This window comes from Glycine max, chromosome 10, assembly GCF_000004515.6.
Source record: "Glycine max cultivar Williams 82 chromosome 10, Glycine_max_v4.0, whole genome shotgun sequence".
Lineage (NCBI taxonomy): Eukaryota > Viridiplantae > Streptophyta > Magnoliopsida > Fabales > Fabaceae > Glycine > Glycine max.
This window is the reverse complement of record NC_038246.2, coordinates 18,816,171-18,839,309: the sequence shown is the minus strand read 5'-3', so window position 1 is coordinate 18,839,309 and position 23,139 is coordinate 18,816,171. Positions and strand designations below refer to the sequence as shown.

Sequence of the window (23,139 nt, the reverse complement as noted above, 5' to 3'; positions counted from 1 at the left end):
CCCCGCGAATTGATTGCCTAGCGATGTTCGCCTATCCTCCACCCTCAAATCTTATTCAGAGCCCCATGAATTGATTGTCATTCATGCATCCTCCACCAACGAGTCTGGAGCCCCGCGAATTGATTACCTAGCGCTGTTCGCCTATCCTCCACCCTCAAATCTTATTCGGAGCCCCATGAATTGATTGTCATTCATGCATCCTCCACCAACGAATCTGGAGCCCCGCGAATTGATTTCCAAGCGTTGTTCGCCTATCCTCCACCCTCAAATCTTATTCGGAACCCCCTGAATTGATTGTCATTCATGCATCCTCCACCAACGAGTCTGGAGCCCCGCAAATTGATTGCCTAGTGTTGTTCGCCTATCCTCCACCCTCAAATCTTATTCGAAGCCCCATGAATTGATTGTCATTCATGCATCCTCCACCAACGAGTCTGGAGCCCCGCGAATTGATTGCCTAGCGCTGTTCGCCTATCCTCCACCCTCGAAATCTTGTTCGGAGACCCATGAATTGATTGCCTAGCGCTGTTCGCGTAATTACCCTCGTAACGTTACGGAAAAAGAATCACCAAAAAAGGTAAAAGGGGGTGTATTTAGTAAAAAAAGGGGTGCAAATTGCAACCAGGCCCACTTGGGCCTTCCAGATTCTTCCTCCAGAAGGCGGTTGCTTCTGGAGGAAGCAACCTGGCTCGCCTGGGCGAGCTGGGTGGCAAGCTCCTCCCCTATTTTGCTATAAATAGGGGGAGGAGTGAAGAAGAAAGGGGTTCAGCCTTCTTGGCACTTCGTATTCACTTGAAATTGCTGAGGAAAATTGTTTCCGTGAAGAAAATCCAAGCCGAGGTGCTTCCATAACGTTTCTGTAACGTTTCCGTGGGTAATTACGCGAAGATTTTCAACCGTTCTTCGACATTCATCGTTCATTCTTTGTTGTTCTTCGGTCTTCAACCAGTAAGTACCCCAAATCGAGCTTTTCAATTCATTCTACGTACCTGTGATGGTCCCCATTTGTTTCGTGTACTTTTATTCTCGTTTCATTTATTTTCCGTACCCCCTTTTGACATACTTCAGTCATTTATTTAAGTCATTTCTCGCCTAATCAAAAAATAAAATAAATTTCCACCGATCATTTGATTTGTAATATCCAATAATTTATGTTAAAATGAAATCCGATCGTTTGGTCGTGCCGTAACCACGTTGGAAATCAAAAAAGAATAATAATATAATAATAAAAACATATCCTTTTAGTAAAATAAAGCGAAAAAATCAATCGGACGTTTCTCTTTGGGATTTCTCTTTCTTAATTGAATTGACTAATAACTAAAGTGAAACTAAGGCTAAAATCAACTTGCAAAGTCAAGCTCGTCCACAAAAAATCACTAAAAAGGATTTGAAAGTTCAATATCTCAGTTTTTCTTACCAAGTAAATGGATCATTTTTAAGGTCCAACGCCTTAAAATGATCACCTTCCAAGTAAAAAGAATCGCTTGATTCACCCTTAAAAAAGAACTACGTAGGTCTGATTTTCTCTTCGATGGAGGGTACGTAGGAGCAAGAGCCCCGCTTTTGTCAACCTCAAAAATAAAAAAGAAATAAAGTTAGGGTAACACAATTTCACACAATTCTAAAATAAGGTTGTTGTCCTTTGAGACAAACGTGAGAGGTGCTAATACCTTCCTCAAACATAAATACAACTCCCGAAGTTGGAATATTCTTTTTGACCGGTTTCCTTTGGTTTTTTTCTGACGTTTTCCACAAATAAACGTTGGTGGCGACTCCGCGAATTTTCTCCTTTGGAGGACGCACCCGTGAGCCTCGCCTCGCTCGCCCGCAAAAGGGCATGTTGCGACACTAGCCTTAGGGGGTTGCTTTTCTATTTTCTTCCCCTTATCATCATTAGGCATAGAAGGTGCTGCCCCTAAGATGCCTAGACCTTGGTCTTTCTTTGGATAAGAATGAGAGTCATAAGATTTTAAGGTAAACTTTCTTTTAAGTTTTTGCTCTACCCTTATTTCCCAATCTAAGTAAGCCTCCACATTGTCCTTCCCATGGAAGTATGGGAGGTTAATGTTAGCCTCTTGAGTCTTTCTTTCATTTTCTCTTCTTTGGGAGTGATGTTTAGTATGTGAACTATGGCGCCCTCTATAATAGTCACTAAGTTCTTCACTTAAACTCTTGCCAGAGTCATGACTACTAAAGGAGGCATGTTTTTCTCTTTTCGTTTCTTTCATTATTTTTCTTCTTTCTTCCTCTCTTATTTTCTCTCTTTCATCTTGACTTATTTCTTCTACTCTTTTTTTACCTTTTTATTTTCTCTCTTGTTTTTCTTTCCATAACTTAAGGGATCTCAACTCAACTAATATCTTATACAAGGGGTCCTTAGGAGTAGAACCCTCACCATTAACACTAGATGAAGAATGAAGACTCATGTTGGTTCCTAAGTTATGGTTATTTCTTGTTGGGGGTTTGAAAAGAAAAGGTAAAAGAAACTATGGTTGAAACTAGCCAAAATAAACACTAAAAGAGATGTGAAAGATAAGGTAAAAACTAATTCGTAAAAGGCAAGCTATCTAGGCAGTTTGACAATAGAGGGTAAATGAAATAAGCTATGAAAGTAAGCAAGAAATTAAAGTGCAAGAAATGCAAACTAGGTGGATCCTAAGAGTGTTTGGATGACCTCATTTAAGGTTCCCAACAAAACACTCACTATCCTAAGGGGAAAATTGCCTAAAATTATTACACACAAATGGAAGTAGCGTGACCTATTGGAGGCTCCCAACTTACTTCCAATGAAAGGCATTTTTGTTACAAAATTTAAAAGCAAAGAAAATTGCCAATTACAAAATTACAAAAAAAAGTCCTCAATTGTGGTGGCTATTCTCTCTTTGGTGTTTCACTCAATTTGGAGTGCTTCTTAGTCCAATAGCTCTTAAGGTGGTTGGCTCCTTGTTTCTTGACTCAAATTCTTCAAGATATGGCACCAATCCTCCTTTCCAATTTCCTATATGGCAACTCACAAGCAAGGAAACAATGAGACAAGCAATAACCAAAGACCAAAAAAAAATAAATTAAATGAAAGCTAAACCAATAGAGTTTTAACAAGACAAATTTCCAAGGATTATTCAACAATTAAAGCAATGAAAAGCACAAAAAAGCAAGCTAGGACTCAAAGAGAAACCTAGAATGACTCTAGAGTACAGTAGAAAAACTAAAAAAAAAAAGACTCATGAAACCTCTAGTTTTGGAACTTGTTTTCACAATAGTTTTCAATTGAAATTTCAGAACTAGGATTGGTATAAAATAGGCACCAATTATAGAGCAAATTTTGAGCCAAAACAACAAGCAAACTTTCCTTTTACTTTTTTTTTTCCTGGACACTGATTTTTCTGCCAACTTGTGCGATTTTTCTTATTTTTTCCTTTAATCCAAATCGCTTGGTTCTTTTTTTATAATTTTTTTCCAGATGTTAAGAAAATTCAGTGAAACTTTCAGCTCAAAAAACATAGTGACCAATTCCCAGTAATTTATACAAGTTCATATGTTCAAGCTGTCAACACCAGCGATTTCAACATAGAAATCAAGAATAGTGTTTATGTTGCTTAAGGCTTGGATAGTTACAATTTGTGTTTTCTTATGCTAAATTATCTTGAATAACACAATTCAAGAGAGCTTAAGACTTATTTTGATTCACAAATCCTGCCACAACTCAACACCACAACTCAACTTCATCATAGGCATCATGTAGGAAACTTAGAAAACAAAAAAAAGTTCAAGAACAAGACTAATTATAGGAATTGATTTAGAACATGTTATGAACTAAATAACATGAATGAATAAGACTCACAATTCAAAAGATAGGCTAATAATGACAAGAATACATGAACAAATGTATCTAGAATTCAATCAACAAAATAAAAATTCAACACAAACTTAGAACATAATGTGACAATTACTATGACTAAACATGACACTAAGACAACATGGATTAAGTGATTTACACTTAGATTTTTGTGTTTTTTTTCTAATCAATATTTTGGAAGAAAATTTAGATCTAAAGGTTCAGCACAAGAATATTATGAATGAAAAATGATAGAACCTAAAATCAACACAAAAAAACATGATTCAAGAGTAGATCTACAAAATTTGAACCATAGAAATGCAAGAACAAGTGTAGATCTAAGATTTAATCGGTTTATTTTTTTGAATCTACTCTAAACAGCACCAAACCACAAGACAATGGAGGATATACAAGGAGAATAAGATGAAGAACAAGGAATTCAAGAGAATTCACCGAACAAAAAGATAGAGGAAGCAAAAGAACATCACCTAGATGAAGATGCCCTTGATACCACATGATGTAAGCTCCATTGGAGCTTGTAGGCCTAGGATCTTCTTCATCAATGGATTCCTTTGCTTCTTGGAAGATTAATGGCAGCGGAATGGAGAAGGAAGAGAGAGAGGAGACGCCACTTCAAGGAGAAGATGAGTCTAGAAGAAGCTCACCACCATAGGAGGCCATGGATAAGAGCTTGGAGGAAGAAGGAGATGAATGAAGGAAGAGGAAGAAAAGAGCACGAAATTTTGTGCTCTAAAAGAGCTTTGAAATCTGAAGTTTAATTTTCAAATTATCAAAGTTGAAAAAAATGCACACACATGACCTCTATTTATAGCCTAAGTGTCACAAAAATTGGAGGGAAATTTGAATTTCAATTCAAATTTCACTTGAATTTGTGGAGCCAAACTTTGGAGCCAAAATTTCACTAATTATGATTAGTGAATTTTAGTTATGGTTCAGCCCACTAATCCAAGATCAATTCCAAGATTCTCCACTAAGTGTGCTTAGGTGTCATGAGGCATGTAAAGCATGAAAGACATGCACAAAGTGTGATCATATGATGTGGCAATGGGGTGTAGTAATCTAATGCTCACCTCCCCCTCTAAAATTTAATTGGATTGGGCTTCTACCAATTCAATTAAATTTATTTCCAGCCACACACATAAAATATTCACTTAGTGCATGAGAAATTACAAAACTACCCCTAATACAAAAACTAGTCTAGGTGCCCTAAAATACAAGGGCTGAAAAATCCTATATTTCTAAGGTACCCTACCTACATTATGGAGCCCTAAATACAAGGCCCAAAAACAATGAAACCTTAATCTAATATTTACAAAGATAAGTGGGCTTGTACTTAGCCCATGGGCCCAAAATCTACCCTAAGACTCATAAGAACCCTATGGCCTTCTCTTGCATCTCTGGCTCAATCTACTTGAAGTCTTCTATCCAATACCCTTGCGGGATAGAATTGCAACAGCTTATTTCCTTTACCCTCCATTGTCAAACCGCCTAGATAGCTTGCCTTTTACCAATTGGTTTTTACCTTATCTTTCAGACCTTTTTTAGTGTTTATTTTGGCTAGTTTCATCCATAGTTTCTTTTACCTTTTGTTTTCAAACCCCCAACAAGAAAGAACCATAACTTAGGAACCAACATGAGTCTTCATTCTTCATCTAGTGTTAATGGTGAGGGTTCTACTCCTAAGGACCCCTTGTATAAGATATTAGATGAGTTGAGATCCCTTCAGTTGTGGAAAGAAAAACAAGAGAGAAAAGAAAAAGGTAAAAAAAAGAGTGGAAGAAATAAGTCAAGATGAAAGAGAGAAAATAAGAGAGGAAGAAAGAAGAAAAATAATGAAAGAAATGAAAAGTGAAACCTTTAGTAGTCATGACTCTTGCAAGAGTTTAAGTGAAGAACTTAGCGACTATTATAGAGGGCCCCATAGTTCACATACTAAACATCACTCCCAAAGAAGAGAAAAGGATAGAAGGCCTCAAGAGGTTAACATTAGCCTCCCATATTTCCATGGAAAAGATAATGTTGAGGCCTACTTAGATTGGTAAATGAAGGTTGAACGACTCTTTGTTTGCCATCATATTAGCGAAGAGAGAAAAGTTCCATTGGCTACCCTTGGCTTTCAAGGGTATGCCCTCTATTGGTGGACTTCCCTTGTTAGGGAACGAAGGATTCATGGGGATCCTCCAGTAGAGTATTGGAATGATCTTAAGAGTGCCCTTAGGAAGAGGCACATTCCCTCTTACTATGAAACGAAGCTTATGGACAAGCTCCAAAGGCTTAGACAAGGGAGTATGAGTGTTGAAGAATATAGACAACAAATGGAACTACTCATTTTAAGAGCTGAAGTTAGGGAGGAGGAAAGAACAAGCATAGCTAGGTTCCTTAGTGGGCTTAATATGTAAGTGAGGGACAAGGTTGAACTCCTTCCATATAGGGACCTAGATGAGCTAGTCCAAATTTGTATAAGAGTGGAGCAACAACTTAAAAGAAAGCCTTCTTCAAAATCTTATGGCTCTCACTCTTATCCAAGGAAGGACCAAGCCCATGGAATTTTGGGGGCTGCACCTTCAAAACCCAAGGAAGATAAGGGTAAGACCATAGAGAAATACACCCCTAAGACTAGTTCCCAAGAAAGGACTAGCAACATTAAATGCTTCAAATGTCTTGGGAGAGGTCACATTGCTTCTCAATGCCCCACAAAGAAAACCATGATCATGAGGGGTCAAGACATTTATAGTAGTCAAGAGGAGACTACTTCTTGCTCTTCCTCTAGTGGTAGTGAAGATGAAGTAAGGGGTGAAGAGTCTAGTGAGGAAGTCTACCCCCATGAAGAAGGTGACCTCTTAATGGTTAGAAGGCTCCTTGGAGGTCAATCTTGTGATCTATCTCAATCCCAAAGAGAGAACATCTTTCATACAAGATGCAAAATTTTAGATAAAACTTGTTCTCTCATTGTGGAAAGAGGATCTTGTTGCAATTGTTGTAGCACAAGATTAGTTTCCAAGTTGAACCTCACTATCATTCCCCACCCAAAACCTTATAAACTTCAATGGCTCAATGAGCAAGGGAAAAGGATAGTTAACCAACAAGTGAAGGTACCTTTCTCCATTGGGACATATAAGGATGAAGTTAATTATGATATAGTTCCCATGGAGGCAGGACATATTCTTTTAGGAAGGCCGTGGCAATTTGATAGGAAAATCATTTATAATGGCCTAACTAACGAGATTACCCTCACCCATCTTGGCACTAAATTTGTGTTGCATCCTCAAACACCTTCACAGGTGGCCAAAGATCAACTAACTATGAAAGATAAGAGGGATGAGGAAGAAAAATTTGAAAAACAAAAGAAAAAGAAGGATAGTAAGGCCTTGTCTTCAAAGGCCAGGGGGAAGGAAAAAGAGGGAAAGGATTCCTCCAAGAAGATTGTTAAGAAGGAAAATCATTTTGCAACAAAAGGTGATATTAAAAGAGCACTGCTTCTTAAACAATCTTCCTACCTTCTCCTATCAAGGGAAACATCCCTTAGCAATACCACAATTCCTACACTTGAGACGTTACCCCCAAAGGTCCAAGAACTCTTACATGAATTTGGTGATATATTTCCCAAAGGGATATCCCCTGGGCTACCTCCTTTAAGGGGAATAGAACACCAAATAGATTTAGTCCCAGGAGCAAGCCTTCCTAATAGGCCAACCTATAGGACTAACCCTCAGGAGACTAAGGAGATAGAGTCTCAGGTTAAAGAATTGTTGGAGAAGGGTTGGGTCCAAGAGAGCCTAAGCCCATGTGCTGTGCTAGTGTTGTTGGTGCCTAAAAAGGATGGTACATGGAGAATGTGTACAGATTGTAGGGCCATCAATAACATCACTGTAAAGTATAGGCACCCCATTCCTAGACTTGATTATTTGCTTGATTAGTTGCATGATGCCAATATCTTTTCAAAAATTGATCTTAAAAGTGGTTATCACCAAATCAGGATGAAAAAGGGTGATGAGTGGAAAACTGCTTTGAAGACCAAGTTTGGTTTGTATGAATGGCTAGTGATGCCTTTTGGGCTCACTAATGCACTAAACACCTTTATGAGGCTTATGCATCATGTCTTGTGGGATTTCATAGGTAGATTTGTAGTTGTTTATTTTGATGATATTTTAGTGTATAATAGGAGCCTAGATGATCACTTAGGACATCTCAAACAAGTTCTTTCAGTCCTTAGGAAAAACACCCTCTATGCAAATATAGAGAAGTGTACCTTTTGTGTAGATAATATAGTTTTCTTAGGTTTTGTAGTTGGTAGAAATGGGGTCCAAGTGGACCTGAGAAAATCAAGGCCATCCAAGAATTGCCCACCCCAAAAAGTGTGGGAGATATTAGGAGCTTCCATGGGTTAGCAAGCTTCTATAGAAGGTTCGTTCCTAGTTTCTCTACAATTGCATCACCTTTCAATGAGCTGGTAAAGAAGAATGTGGCATTTACTTGGGGTGAAAAACAAGAGCAAGCCTTTGCTTTGCTCAAAGAAAAGCTTACTAAGGCACCTGTTCTAGCTCTTCCTGACTTTTCTAAAACTTTTGAGCTAGAATGTGATGCCTCTGGAGTGGGAGTTGGAGCTGTATTGTTACAAGGTGGGTACCCTATTGCTTATTTTAGTGAAAAACTTCATAGTGCCACACTCAACTACCCCACCTATGATAAACAACTTTATGCCTTAATATGAGCCCTCCAAACTTGGGAACATTACCTTGTTTCCAAGGAATTTGTCATTCATAGTGATCCTTAATCACTTAAGTACATTAGAGGGCAAAGCAAGTTAAACAAGAGGCATGCAAAATGGGTAGAGTACCTAGAGCAATTTCCATATGTTATCAAATACAAAAAGGGAAAAACAAATGTGGTAGCTGATGCCCTCTCTAAGAGACACACATTGTTTTGCTCCCTAGGAGCTCAAATTTTAGGATTTGATAATATTAGGGACTTGTATGCTTTAGATGAACATTTCTCTCCCATTTATGAGAGTTGTGGGAAAAAGGCCCAAGATGGATTCTATTTGGCTGAGGGGTATTTGTTCAAAGAGGGAAAGCTTTGCATACCCCAAGGATCCATTAGGAAATTACTTGTGAAAGAGAGACATGAGGGTGGGCTCATGGGCCACTTTGGGATAGATAAGACCCTTGTCATACTCAAAGAAAATTTTTATTGGCCCCATATGAAGAAAGATGTCCATAAGCATTGCACTAGGTGTGTGGCTTGTTTACAAGCCAAGTCTAGGTTGATGCCTCATGGGCACTTTATAAGAGGTGTAGACTCTTTCTTTGTGGTGGTGGATAGTGAATAGGTCTTTATCCACCCTTTTAAGGGCTCTTCTGAAAGGCAACCATAAGTCTTGGGATGAGTATCTTCCTCATGTAGAATTTTCCTACAACAGGGGGGTTCATAGAACCACCTAGCAGTCCCCTTTTGAGGTTGTCTATGGGTTCAATCCCCTAACACCGTTAGACCTCATTCCCCTCCCACTGGACACTTCTTTTATACATAAAGAAGGGGAATCTAGGTCAGAGTTTTTAAAGAAGTTGCATGAGAGGGTTCCAAATAGAGAACCAAACAAAGGTGTATTCAACTAAAGGCAATAGAGGAAGAAAAGAGCTAGTTCTTAATGAGGGTGACTAGGTTTGGCTCCATCTTAGGAAGGATAGATTCCCTACTCAAAGGAAATCCAAGCTTAGCCCTAGAGGGGATGGACCTTTTCAGGTTTTGGAGAGGATCAATAACAATGCGTATAGGTTGGACCTCCCAGAAGAGTATGGAGTCAGCACCACTTTTAACATTTCTGATTTAATTCCTTTTGCAGGTGGAGCTGATATTGAGGAGGAGGAACTAACAGATTTGTGGTCAAATCCTCTTCTAGGGGAAGGGGATGATGCAACCCTTCCTAGGAAGGGACCAGTCACTAGAGCCATAATCAAGAGGCTCCAAGAGGATTGGGCTAGAGCTGCTGAAGAAGGCCCTAGGGTTCTCATGAACCTCAGGGTAGATTTCTGAGCCCATGGGCCAAGGTTGGGTCCAATTATCTTTGTACATATTAGACTAGGATGTCATAATATTTGGTCCTTGTATTTAGGGCTCCATATTTTAGGTAGGGTACCGTAGAAATATAGGATTTTTCACCCCTTGTATTTTAGGGCACCTAGACTAGTTTTTGTATTAGGGGTAGTTTTGTAATTTCACATGCACTAAGTGAATATTTGATGTGTGTGGTTGGAAATAAATTTAATTGAATTGGAGGAGCCCAATCCAATTAAATTTTGGAGTGGGAGGTGAGCATTTGCTTACTACACCCCATTGTCACATCATATAGTCACACTTTGTGCATGTCCTTCATGCATTACATGCCTCATGACACCTAAGTACACTTAGTTGAGAATCTTGAAATTGATCTTGGATTAGTGGGCTGAACCATAACTAAAATTCAATAATAATAATTAGTAAAATTTTGGCTCCACAAATTCAAGTGAAATTTGAATTGAAATTCAAATTTCCCTCCAATTTTGTGTGACACTTAGGCTATAAAATAGAGGTCATGTGTGTGCACTTTTTTCAACTTTGATCATTTGAATATTAAACTTCAGATTTCAAAGCTCTTTTAGAGCACAAAATTTCGTGCTCCTCTCTTCCTCTCCCTTCATTCATCTCATTCTTCCTCCAAGCTCTTATCCATGGCCTCCTATGGTGGTGAGCTTCTTCTAGACTCATCTTCTCCTTGAAGTGGTGTCTCCTCTCTCTCTTCCTTCTCCATTCCGTTGCCATTCATCTTCCATGAAGCAAAGGAATCCATTGATGATGAAGATCCTAGGCCTACAAGCTTAAATGGAGCTTACACCAGTCTGTTCATACATATAATTAAAATATGAGATTTACATCTTTAGTTCAACAAAAGGAATCATGAACCAACTGTGGAGGAGTTGATTAACAAAACATAACTCTCTCCCAAATCTAATCCCAACGTTGTCACGTCAGCTCGGTGGCTCCACAACAGAATCTCACTTCCTGCACCTTACTGCTGTCATTCTACTCCCACGAACATAGTTTGCGATTGTCACAGGTATCAACGACACAATACAAAATTGCAAGGGTGAGTTCATTATAAAAAGGACCAATACTAAAATCCAAATAACCACAATTAGTAAGAAAACATAGGCAAACATCATGAGCTTACACCACATTCATTAATCAACACACACATTCAACAATTATTCATCATCCATCCGTGGATCCTATCAACTATGCTCAGAATGATGCATGCACCTGACCTCAACTCTCAGATGCAATACGGTACGTACCGTATCCAATACCAAGGAAATAGACTAAGCGTGTTGACACCTCACTTAGGAAACCATGCAGTATTTTGTCGAGGCCACCCAGTCGTGCACCGTAACTCCCCCCCTCCCCCCCCGGTGATCAGCCTGGGCCACAAGGGAGTTCCCTACTAGGTGACACACCCCCTAGTACAAAGTACATACTGCCACAGTTTATACTATTTCCCGTGTCATATGAGGCATGAACCATGGGCATCGTCAAGTACCTAACCATGGATGAATTAAAGCGCCTAAGCATCCCCTCAGAAATGCTTAAATCCTTTAACCACTTTATTTTCCCCCACAAGGGACATCCGACAAGGTCAGTGCACCCGCTATGAACACACACAACATACGATGTATGAACGTGGGCGTCGTCAAGTACATGACCATGGATGAATTAAAGCACCTAAGCATCCCCTCATAAATGCTTAAATTCTTTAACCACTCTAGTTTCCCATACAAGGGACATCTGAGAAGGTCACTGCACCCCCCCCCCCCCACAAACATACACAACATCCAACGTATGAAACATGGGCATCGTCAAGTACATGACCATGGATGAATTAAAGTGCCTAAGCATCCCCTCATAAATGCTTAAATTATTTAACCACTCTAGTTTCCCACACAAGGGACATCCGACAAGGTCACTGCACCCCCTATGAACATACACAACATGCACATCTCAATGCATTTCCAACATCATCAACATTCCATTTGAATATCATTCTCAACATAAACATCATCTCATCTCAATGACGTTATCAACAACAACAACAACCTCATTTCATATTCATATAATCATCAATAACAACATCAATTCATGTTGACATGATCTTCATTAGCAACATCATCTCAAATCAATATCATCATAAATATCAACATCACCACATATCAATTAAAGTCATCAATAGCAACATCAACAGTAAGTCGCATTCCGCATATACATATTTCTTTCATGCCTGAGATTCACACTCCCCAGGTCTTCAAACAACACAAGTCAAATAAAGACAATAATTCCATTCATCAACAATAAATATATCGCATCCCATTAGTTAAAAACGTTGTTTTCTATAAAGGAAAATCAGCATGCAATAGGGACAGGCATATATTCTCATAGCTAGGTCCCCTTACCCTAACTATGGTGTCAAAATGGTAAATTTTGTAATAAACTCCCCTCACCTATCGTGAGCTCCCCATCATTTCCTCTTTGCATCACTTAGAGGCCTCTCTTTCTTTCACGCTTATCGGTCCAACGCAAGTCTCTATTACGCCAAAACGAAGGAAATTACTATGGATTTCAGAAATAAGGTTAACAACAATACTCTGAGTCAAATACTCATGTCACTACATAAAAAGGCTAAAGGCGTTTTGGATTCTACAAAAGGAACATCATTTTGAAATTCCAATCACGCCAATGTGATCGGGGTTCAATGAAGGTCACGAAAATAACACCCATTTCAGAAAAAAGATAACGTTTACAAAGTCTCTTTCTCTATGGTTTTTCAAAGGACACGTAAAATATACAATGGTGGTTGCAAAGACAAAAAAGATGCAAAGACAAGTTGAAACTAACAAGGAACAAGCGTAGAATCACGGTTTCCTCGAAGAAAACTGTGAAGGTCAGATTGGGCTTCATTCTCTACCAAAACCGCGAGACAAGCTTGGAAGATTCCGCTCCGATTGAAGGGCTCCTCTCGGTGTGGGGTTTCAACGGAGAACAACGGAGGTCCATGGAAGCTACTGGTTTTTGTGGGTGGTGAAGAAGAAGCTTGGGACATTGGGGAAGGGTTTTGGAAGAAAGAAGGAGAAAGGAATGGCTGTCAAGGCTACACGAAAAACAAGACTTGAAACACTCAAGTGTTTCTGCTGTTGGGAAAAGAGAAGTTTCTCACACAACCGAAGACATATCACAGATCGCAACGGTCAGATCGTGGACATCTGTCCTCTGAACTTTCAGACTAAATTTCGAGACGATCCAACGGTTAACGAATGTAGGAGGGCACTTTTACCAAGACAGCTTCCTTGACAAGCTTTCTCGTGAGGCTTCCTTGAGAAGCTTCCTTGAAAGGCTTCTTTGAGAAGCTAGAGTTTTAACTATCCACACCCCTCTAATAACTAAACTAACCTTCTTAAAAATAAAACATGGATAAAATAACACAACAAATAAAATCAAACATCAATTATAATTGCTAATAATATTTTAGGGTGTTACACGGGTCAAGCATCTTATCTTTCCTAGTGACTTTGTTGTAATGGACATTGAGGAAGATGCAGATATTCCCTTAATTTTGGGACATCCATTTATGTCTATTGCAAAACTGTGTAGTGGACATGGGGAAGAAAAAGTTAGAAATGGGTATTGAAGACCAACAGATCAACTTTTATCTATTTAATGAAGAAAGAAAATTGTTGGACCAGAATATTTGTTTACAGGTGAAGGAGTTTGATGAGAAGGTTCTGAAGGAGAGAACCAAGAGTGATCCAGGATAACAAAGAACTATGCGTCAAGCTAATGACGTTAAATGAGCGCTTATTGGGAAGCAACCCAACCCTTTTTTAATTTTGTCTTTATTGCATTTAGTTAAGTTGATTGTTTATGATTGTATGAATTCAGCATGTTTAGCATTGGAAAAAGGGGTTAAAATAGTTTTTGTGAAGTTGTCGATAGAAAAATAACTTAATTTTTTTTTTGTTGTCCACTTGCTAAGCGCAGCACTCGTGCTAAGTGCCATTTTCTTCACACGCTAAGCGCATTGACCCCTGATCATTCGCTGAACGTTCTCGCTAAGCCCATTTGTTGCGCTAAGCCCAAAAGCTTCTCTGGAATTTAATTTTTGGAATTGGGCTAAGCGCATAGACTCACTAAGAGCACAAACCTCTATGGAATTTAATTCTTTCGATTTGCGCTAAGCGTGGCCATCACTGCAATTAAGGAGCATTCTATTCACTAAGCGCCCCTCGGCCCGCTAAGCGAGAGTTGCAAGACCAATCAGAGCTATAGAATGCACTAAGCGCATATCTTCGCGCTAAGCCCAAAAACTTCTCTAGATTGTTTTTATTTTGAATTGGGCTTAGCGAGCAGACACGCTAAGCGTATGGGCCTTTAAAACTCAAACGTCATATGGACTCGCTAAGCGCGGCTGTGCGCTAAGCAAGCCATATGAAACTGCAAAAAATAATATGGCACAATTGCCTTAGGCAAATACCATTTCACTCTTACAAAGCATCTTTCTCACTCTTTGCATTCATCTTCATTTTGCTCACATTCCTGTAGTGTCTGCATCTGCTTCTTTTTCGCAACTACTTCCAATAATCCAAGTAAGCTTCTTGACCTTGTTTTCATTTTCATTTTTAGTTTTGAACGCTAAGTTAGTCAACATAGTTAGAGTTAGGTTGAATTTCTTTTAATACTTAGTTCTATTAGGTTAGTTGTTAGTTAGAGTAGAGTTAGGGTTTTATCCTGGTTGCAATGTGCTTGTATTGATTAGGGTTAGATGGCCTAATAGGGGCCTAACTGAGGGGCTGAGAAAGCCTCTGTTTTTATGGAAATCGCGATGAGCGCGCTAAGTGCCTTGTTGCACTAAGCGAGTTCATCGTTTCCGATGAACATCTGGATTTCCAGATGAACACGCTAAGCGCAGCCTGTCGCGCTAAGCGTGCTCATATTATCTGTTGAACTCTCTAAGCGCAACTATGCGCTAAGAGAGTGCTGTGTATCAGACACTTAAAATTTTTGTGTTTTGCTGTGCATTAAGCATGCCTGTCACGCTAAGCACAATTACCTCTCTGTTTTTATATTTCTTGGAATTGGGCTTAACAAGCTTGCTCGCTAAGCTAGCGCTATCCAGTAGAGTAGTCGCGCTAAGCGCGAATCCCTCTATGTCTTTAAAAATTATGGAATTGGGCTGAGCGAGCCTGCTCGCTAAGCCTATTCTGCAGAAAAATGTCTTTCTGTGTTCAACCGCTAAACGCGTGGCTATCGCGCTTAGCTCATGAGTAAAATTTCATAAGGCACGCTAAGCGCAGTCGTCGTGCTAAGCGCCCAGCCTTAATTTTAGTTTTATTTTCTGCTTTTCACTTTGAATAAATCCTGTATAATCTTGTCTTATGATTCTTTTGTTTTGTAGATGGCTTTCCATAAGAGAAAAGTAGTAGCTTCAGTGTCCCAGGATAGGTATGATAGATCAAGATTTGTATCCCAAGATGCCTGGGACCGCTATGTAGACAATGTCCTTGGCCGAAAGATCCTTCCGAAAAGGAATATGAAGTTGTACATTACAGAATTTGATGAATTCAGGAGAGAAATAGAGAGGAGGAATTGGCATAAGGACTCACTAACTTCTCTGAAGGGAGCATCGAGGTGGCATTAGTGAAGGAATTCTAAGTAGATGTACCCTCTACTTGTACCACAAAGGATGTACCCTCCAATGTGTTGGGACAAAGAATTCTCAGGCGGTTAGTCCTTTGAATCTTTGTAAGGGGAAACAAAAGATATCTTAGGTGATTAGTCCTTTGAAATCTTTTGCTTAAGGGGAAGGGAAGAATCAAAAGAATTCTCAGGCGGTTAGTCCTTTGAATCTTTTGTAAGGGATAAGAGAGACACAAAAGAATTCAGGCGGTTAGTCCTTCGTTCTTTTGGCAAAGGGAGAAGAGAATGAAAAAGATGAATAGCACAAGTTTTTGAACAAAGAACTTTTCTTGGAAGAGAAAGTGTTGATAAAAAACTTTTAGAAAGATGAAGAGAAATGAATCAAAAAATTATGTAGAAAGATATTGAAAGATTGATTGAAAGATGTTTGAGAGATGATGTTGAAAAAGATTGAAAGATAGATGATTCAAAGATGATTGTAAATAGTGTTAAAGATTCATGCCATGGTCACATATTTATAATCTCTTGATGACTCAAGTCAAAGTTTGTGACTCTTGGCAATTTCTTTAAAACTAGTTACTTTAAAAGTTGTGAATTTTGAAAAAATCTTCAGAAACAAGTCACTTGAAGAATTGTGACTTTTGGAAATGTATTTTTTGAAATCAATCACTGGTAATCGATTACCATTAAGGTGTAATCGATTACACATCAACAGATGTGACTCTTCATTTTGAATTTTGAAAATTAAAACGTTTAGAAGCTCTGGTAATCGATTTCAAGTATTGTGTAATCGATTACACAAGTTTAAAATACTTTAAAATTTTTTAAACATAAGTTATAACTCTTAAAATTTGAAATCTTAACGCTTTAAAACACTGGTAATCGATTACCAGAGAGTAAAAATCTTTGGTAATGATTTTGTGAAAACTTCTTGTCCTACTCAATATTTTGAAAAAATTTTTTAGTACTTATCTTGATTGAGTCTTCTCTTGATTCTTGAAACTTGATTCTTGAATCTTGAATCTTGATTCTTGAATCTTTGGATTTTGCTTGACTCTTGATTCTTTGGCATCATCAAAATAACCTTGGAAGACATTACTTCCATAGAAGATAAATCACCAAAGCAGGTGAGGGAGCGAGGGCACCTAATTAAATTTGATGATGATGCCCTCAACACCTTGTTGAAGACACCAGTGGTCATTGAGGAATGAGAGCTTGCCCTCTTACTCCAGGTTTTGCAGGTTCAGGCCAAATCCTCAAGAGCTTGCAAGTTGTCTATGTATCCCTAGGAGGGGATTTGGGCTAAATGCAAATGGGCTGCCTCAGAAGATTTTGAGGAAGAATCTTACTACTTTGGCCCAAAACTAGAGTGTTCTATCTTTTTCTAACTTAGCCTCGACATCTCATACTTCAAATATTACTTTGGATAGGGCTAAGTTAATCTACGGGCTTGTAAAGCAGATGAATAAGAACTTGGGATCCCTCATCTCAAGTCAGATTTCTCTCATCGCACAACATGACTCCTCGAGGCTAGGTTTTCTAGCCCTTATTACTGCTTTATGCAAGGCCCGAGGAGTCACATCTGATTCTCTGACCTTTGAATCCCTGAGCCCAACCATTAATTTGGCTTATATTAAAAAGAATTTCTGGAACCTAGATGATCCTTCGGTCACTTTTCGAGGAACCCGTAAATCTAGCCCAGAGGATCTGAGGCACCATCTACTTCAACTCCCCCTACCTCAACTCCTTCTACATCAGCTCCTTCTATCTCTCTTCTCCCTCCAGCACCAGTAACTCCAGTTCTTCCGAATCCTTATTCTCAAAGCTCTGAGCCATTCTTTTCTATGCTATAGAGCCTACATCAGGGCCAGCTCCTGATCATGCAGAGCTTGCGGAATGTGGTCCACTAGCGGCTGGTTATGAGCGTTGAAGAATTTATTCAGTAGATGGCCTAGCCAGGAGTCCAGCCTTCTCCTTTGGGAGGGGGTGAGGCCTCCGTAGCCCAGGAGCCTCAGCAGGATCAACAGGAGGACATTCCAGAGGCCACAGAGCCTACACCTCCTGAGCCATTCACTTTATAGTCTGATCCAGTTGTTGTACAGGTTCAGGAGGATTTTACAGCATCAGAGCCCTCTCCATCTGAGCCCTTTCTTTTTTAGGTTGATCCAGCTATATCTCCTCAACCTGAGCCATCTGCACTAGTTTCGGACCTGCCTCTTTCACAGGATCCATCATCTGCACCAGCACTGGACCTGAATGAGCATGCACAGGATCATTGACAGGATCAGGATTTTTATTTCCCTTCTTTTTGAATAGTTTTATTATTATCTCGTCTTTAGTACATTTGATAATTTAGATTTATGTTTATGTTTCAGCTTTTAAATTTCAGTTTATAGTTTTTATTTGGTTGATAGCTTGTACAAAGCTTGATTGAATAGTGCACTTTTATTATCCAGTGGTTGATGCTTGATTTTGGAATTTAGTGTTTATGATTGGTTTGAATTGATCAATTGTATGATGTGAGTGAATTGAAATGCGTGGATCATATGCCTTGCATGAGCATGCAGTCATTAGAAGAGAAAGAACATGGAATTAGGATCATGACTGAAAATGTTAGTTGGTTTGCAGGTTCATTGTGAAGGAACGCATTAGCAGCAACCCGGTGAGAGTGTGATCTTTAATTGTGAGAGAACGACTAACATTAAGTAATGGTTTTTGCAGGAATCTCTGAATATGGAATGAAGGCCATGCTTTGATTGAAGATAGCCACTTAGCTAAAAAGCTTACCTTGTGCATGATTGATTCATCCCTTGCACCCATTTTGAGCTGAAAGTATGATTGTTTGATTGAACCTTGAGCCTGTACAGTTTATCTCCTTCTACCTTGTCTTAGGTTGTAGGAGAGCATCATTCATAAAAGGAAATTTTGGTTCAAAGCAAATTTTCCCAAATTTGGGGGAATTATGGGGTGAAAGGTTGTAATGGTAAGAAAAGAGTAGCACACACAGTCAGCTAGTATCTAAAAAAAACTGTAAGTATAAAATAAAAGTGTGTGCTGCTAATTAAGAAAAAGAAAAGCTAAGTGCGGAAAGGCAATTAATAGAGCTAGAATAAAAAGATAAAGGATGATATAAGGATGAATGCTCTCATAGAACCTAAGCTTTTACATCCTAGAAAAACCATGATTTGTTGCATCCCAGCCTCGTTACAAGCCTAGAAAAGTCCTTCGGATTTCATTTGTGTGTTCTTGACTGTATGATATGAGATGAAGTGCAAAGATTGAGACTTATGTTGGTTGTTGTTTGATAGAAAACCTAAACACTTGTGCTTGAGTGAAACAGTGAGCGTGAGGCTTTGGGTAATGATCCTTCCTTGATATCTGTGATGTGTCATCATTTTCTCCTATTTCTTAACCCTTTTTGTCACCATTTTAATTACTGATTAGCCTTAATTGTCAAATTAATTAAGCAGTTTTATCATTTGGGCCTCCTGGATTAATTTTGTGTTTTTAATTTAATTTTAGGAGAATTATAAACAATTGGGCTTGAATCCGGAATTGGGCTTGGACTTGAAGAGAGCATACCATTTTATTTTATCAAATCTTATCTTATCTAGATTTTATCTCATCTAGATATTATTTCATCTAGATTTTATCTTATCTTATCTTGCCCAGACTTTATTTTATTTATGGGCTTGGACTTAAAACAAATTTGTAAGCTTTGGGGGCTGAGAACCTATATAACAGCACCAAGGTTTAAGTTTTAAGAGTCTTTTTCATTTTGGAGAATAATTGGAGGTTCTGCAATTCCAGTTTTTACGGTTCATGCATACTATTCACGTAGCAATAAATTTTTTTTCGACTTCAATCTGCAATTTCGTTTTATGCTTCAATCTGCAAATTCATTTTCTACTGATTAATGGAAGGCTAAGTCTCCAACATTGTTTTCTCTTGAGGATCAAGCACAACTCTCTTTGAGGTTTTGTTATTACTATTGAATTCTGATCAGTTTTTCCTCTTCACCAATTACTCTATATTTGTTGCTATTAATCCATGCATGCTTAGTGCTTGATTAATTGTCTCTGCGCTTAATTTACGTTCATGCTTAAAGATCAATTCCGTTCATGATTAATTGGTGTATGTGTTGCTTAATCACATAATGACAGCCTTATGTTAAATTTCGCTTAGTAATTTAATTTAGGGTTGGATTAAGTGGTTGAACTGATAAAGGATAAATTCTCATAACCAAGGATAAGAGACTTGCTTGTGAATCAAAGGGAAACAACGTGTTTTAATTCTGATATTTTCTAATTAAAATTTGCTCGCTGTTTAAATTACAAAAACAAACAACCCCCCAATTTGTTACTATTTTATTACTATCTATTATGAACGTTTGGTTGACCATTGCTCGTTGGGAGACAACCTAGGATCACTTCCTAGATACTACATTTTTTTTAATGTTTATTTGATTCGGGTACGGCCTCGATCAAATTTGGCGCCATTGCCGGGGAGCAGTGGGCCAAAGGTTCATAATAGTGTTTAGTTATCTTATTTTGTGTAGCGTTCTGTTTTGCATTTCAATCGCATTCCCTATTTAGCGACTGATTCAGCTTTTTGTTTTGCTGTGAACAGTGCTGAACAGTGATTAGCGACTGATTTTGCAATTTAATTAGCGATTTTTGTTTAGATACTTAGAGTTGTTGTTTTTGGCTGATTTTTTGTGTGGTGGCTTCTTTTGATCCATATTTTGTGTGAAAAATACCAGGAGCACTTGGTGTGGCAGTATTTGAGAGAAACAAAAAATTTGGGAACTTGTTTTTAGCAAAACTTAATACGACCATAACTTCCACTACTAACTTTCATACTGAGAACATGGCTCAACCTCCACCTCGTGAGAGGACTCTGAGGGAGATAGTTGCACCTGATTTCACTTATGAAAGCTTGTGCATTCAATATCCTGATGAGGGTGTTCCATATGTTCTCAAGACTGGACTAATACATTTGCTGCCCAAGTTTCATGGTCTTGTAGGTGAAGATCCTCATAAGCATCTTAAGGAGTTCCATATTGTTTGTTCCACCATGAAACACCATGATGTCCAGGAAGATCATATCTTTTTAAAAGCTTTTCCTCATTCTCTGGAGGGAGTGGTGAAAGATGGGTTGTACTACCTTGCTCCCAGGTCCTTTACCAGCTGGGATGACCTCAAGAAGGTGTTCTTGGAGAAATTCTTCCCTGCATCTAGGACCATTGCCATCAGAAAAGACATTTCAAGCATCAGGCAACTTAGTGGAGAAAGCTTGTATGAGTACTTGGAAAGATTCAAGAAATTGTGTGCAAGCTGTCCTCACCACCAGATTTCTGAGCAACTCGTTCTTCAATATTTCTATGGGGACTTAGCAACATGGAGAGGAGTATGATTGATGCTGCCAATGGTGGAACTCTTGGTGATATGACCACTGCTGAGGCTAGGAATTTGATTGAGAAGATGGCTTCCAACTCCCAACAATTCAGTGCAAGAAATGATGCTATTGTTCTTAGAGGAGTCAATGAGGTGGCCACGAATTCATCTTCATCTACTGAAAATAAAAAGCTTGAAGGAAAACTTGATGCCTTGGTCAACCTAGTAACTCAGCTTGCCATGAATCAGAAATCTACACCTGTTGCAAGAGTCTGTGGTCTATGTTCTTCTACAGATCACCATACAGATCTCGGTCCTTCTTTGTAGCAATCTGGAGTCAATGAGCAACCTGAAGCTTATGCTGCAAACATTTATAATAGACCTCCTCAGCAGCAAAACCAACAACAGAAAAATAATTATGACCTTTCAAGCAATAGATACAATCTAGGTTGGAGGAATCATCCAAATCTGAGATGGACAAGTCCTTCACAACAACAACAGCTTATCCTTCCTTTCTAGAATGCTGCTGGTCCAAGCAAGCCATATGTTCCTCCTCCAATACAGCAACAACAGTCACAAAAAAGACAACAAGCAATTGAGGCTCCTCCTCAACCTTCCTTAGAAGAGTTAGTGAGGCAAATGACCATCCAGAATATGCAATTTCAGCAAGAGACAAGAGCCTCCATTCAGAGTCTAACAAATCAGATGGGGCAGATGGCTACTCAGATGAACCAAGCTCAATCCAAATTCTGACAAATTGCCTTCATAAACTATGAAAAATCCAAAAAAATGTGAGTGTCATCACCTTGAGGTCTGGCAACCAAATTCAAGTGCCTCCACCAGTAGTAGCAGCTGCACCTGAACCTGTCAAGCTTCATTCTACACCTGAAAAAGAGGTTGAGATAGTTGCACAAAAGAGGAAGCTTGCTAACAAAAATATTCATGTAGGTGGACCTTCTTCTACTAATTTTGACTCACAGCAGCCTCCTATCCCTCTTCCATTCCCACCTAGAGCAATTTCAAACAAAAAGATGGAAGAAGCAGAAAAAGAGATCTTGGAGACCTTCAGAAAAAGTAGAGGTGAACATACCTCTACTAGATGCCATCAAGCAGATTCCAAGATATGCTAAGTTTCTAAACGAGCTGTGCACCCACAAAAGGAAGTTCAAGGGCAATGAAAGGATTAGCATGGGCAGAAACGTGTCAGCATTGATAGGTAAATCTGTTCCTCATATTCCTGAGAAATGTAAGGACCCAGGTACTTTCTGTATACCTTGCATTATTGGGAACAGTAAATTTGAGAATGCCATGCTAGATCTAGGAGCATCAGTTAGTGTCATGCCTCTGTCCATTTTCAATTCTTTATCTCTTGGACCTTTGCAATCTACAGATGTGGTGATTCATTTGGCAAATAGAAGTGTTGCTTACCCCGCATGTTTCATAGAGGATGTGCTGGTTCGGGTTGGTGAACTTATTTTTCATATTGATTTTTATGCTCTTAATATGGAAGAGGGATTTTCCCATGGTTCAGCTCCAATTATTTTAGGCAGGCCATTTATGAAAACAGCCTGAACCAAGATAGATGTTTATGCTGGCACATTGTTTATGGAATTTGGTGATATTGTTGTTTATTTTAACATTCTTGATGCCATGAAACATCCATCTCAGGATCATTCTGTTTTTTGTGCTGAGATAATTAATCAGATTGTTGATGATTATATGTTTGATTCTGTTCTTCATGGTAGGAAACATCCATTTTTATCTGATATGCATACTTGTCATTCCTTATGCATTGAATCTGAATCTGAGTTTGAATTTGATCCTGTATCTGATTTTTATGCTGAGAGTGAATTTGAATTTGAGTCTGGTTCTGCTTTTCTGGGTGTTGTATTTCTTGATGTTGATTTTTTAGAGTCAGAATGCACTAACCATGTTGCAGGAAGTTCATATACTTCTGACTTGGTTTATGAGGTACAGGCTGAGGAACCTTCTTCTTCTCCTACCCTGGTTCCTCCTATTGTTCAGCCACCACCCACACCAGAGTTGAAGCCCCTACCAGTAACCCTCAAATATGCTTACTTGGAGGACAAGGAAAAATTTCCAGTGATCATCTCTGCCTCCCTTGCTGCTGAGCAAGAGGAGAAGTTGTTGCTAGTTCTCAAGAAGCAC

General features: G+C 38.9%; 1 non-coding gene and 1 pseudogene across 1 annotated transcript; one reads left to right on the top strand and one right to left on the bottom strand.

Moving 5' to 3' along the window:
* The window catches only part of LOC112998174 (uncharacterized), a 40,418-nt pseudogene extending 22,565 nt beyond the window's left edge, over positions 1–17,853 (top strand).
* Positions 17,854–20,821: 2,968 nt separating this feature from the next.
* On the bottom strand, positions 20,822–20,928 carry LOC112998234 (small nucleolar RNA R71). Its single transcript, XR_003263273.1, has one exon. It is a non-coding gene; the product is annotated as a small nucleolar RNA R71 (small nucleolar RNA).
* Positions 20,929–23,139: the final 2,211 nt, after the last annotated feature.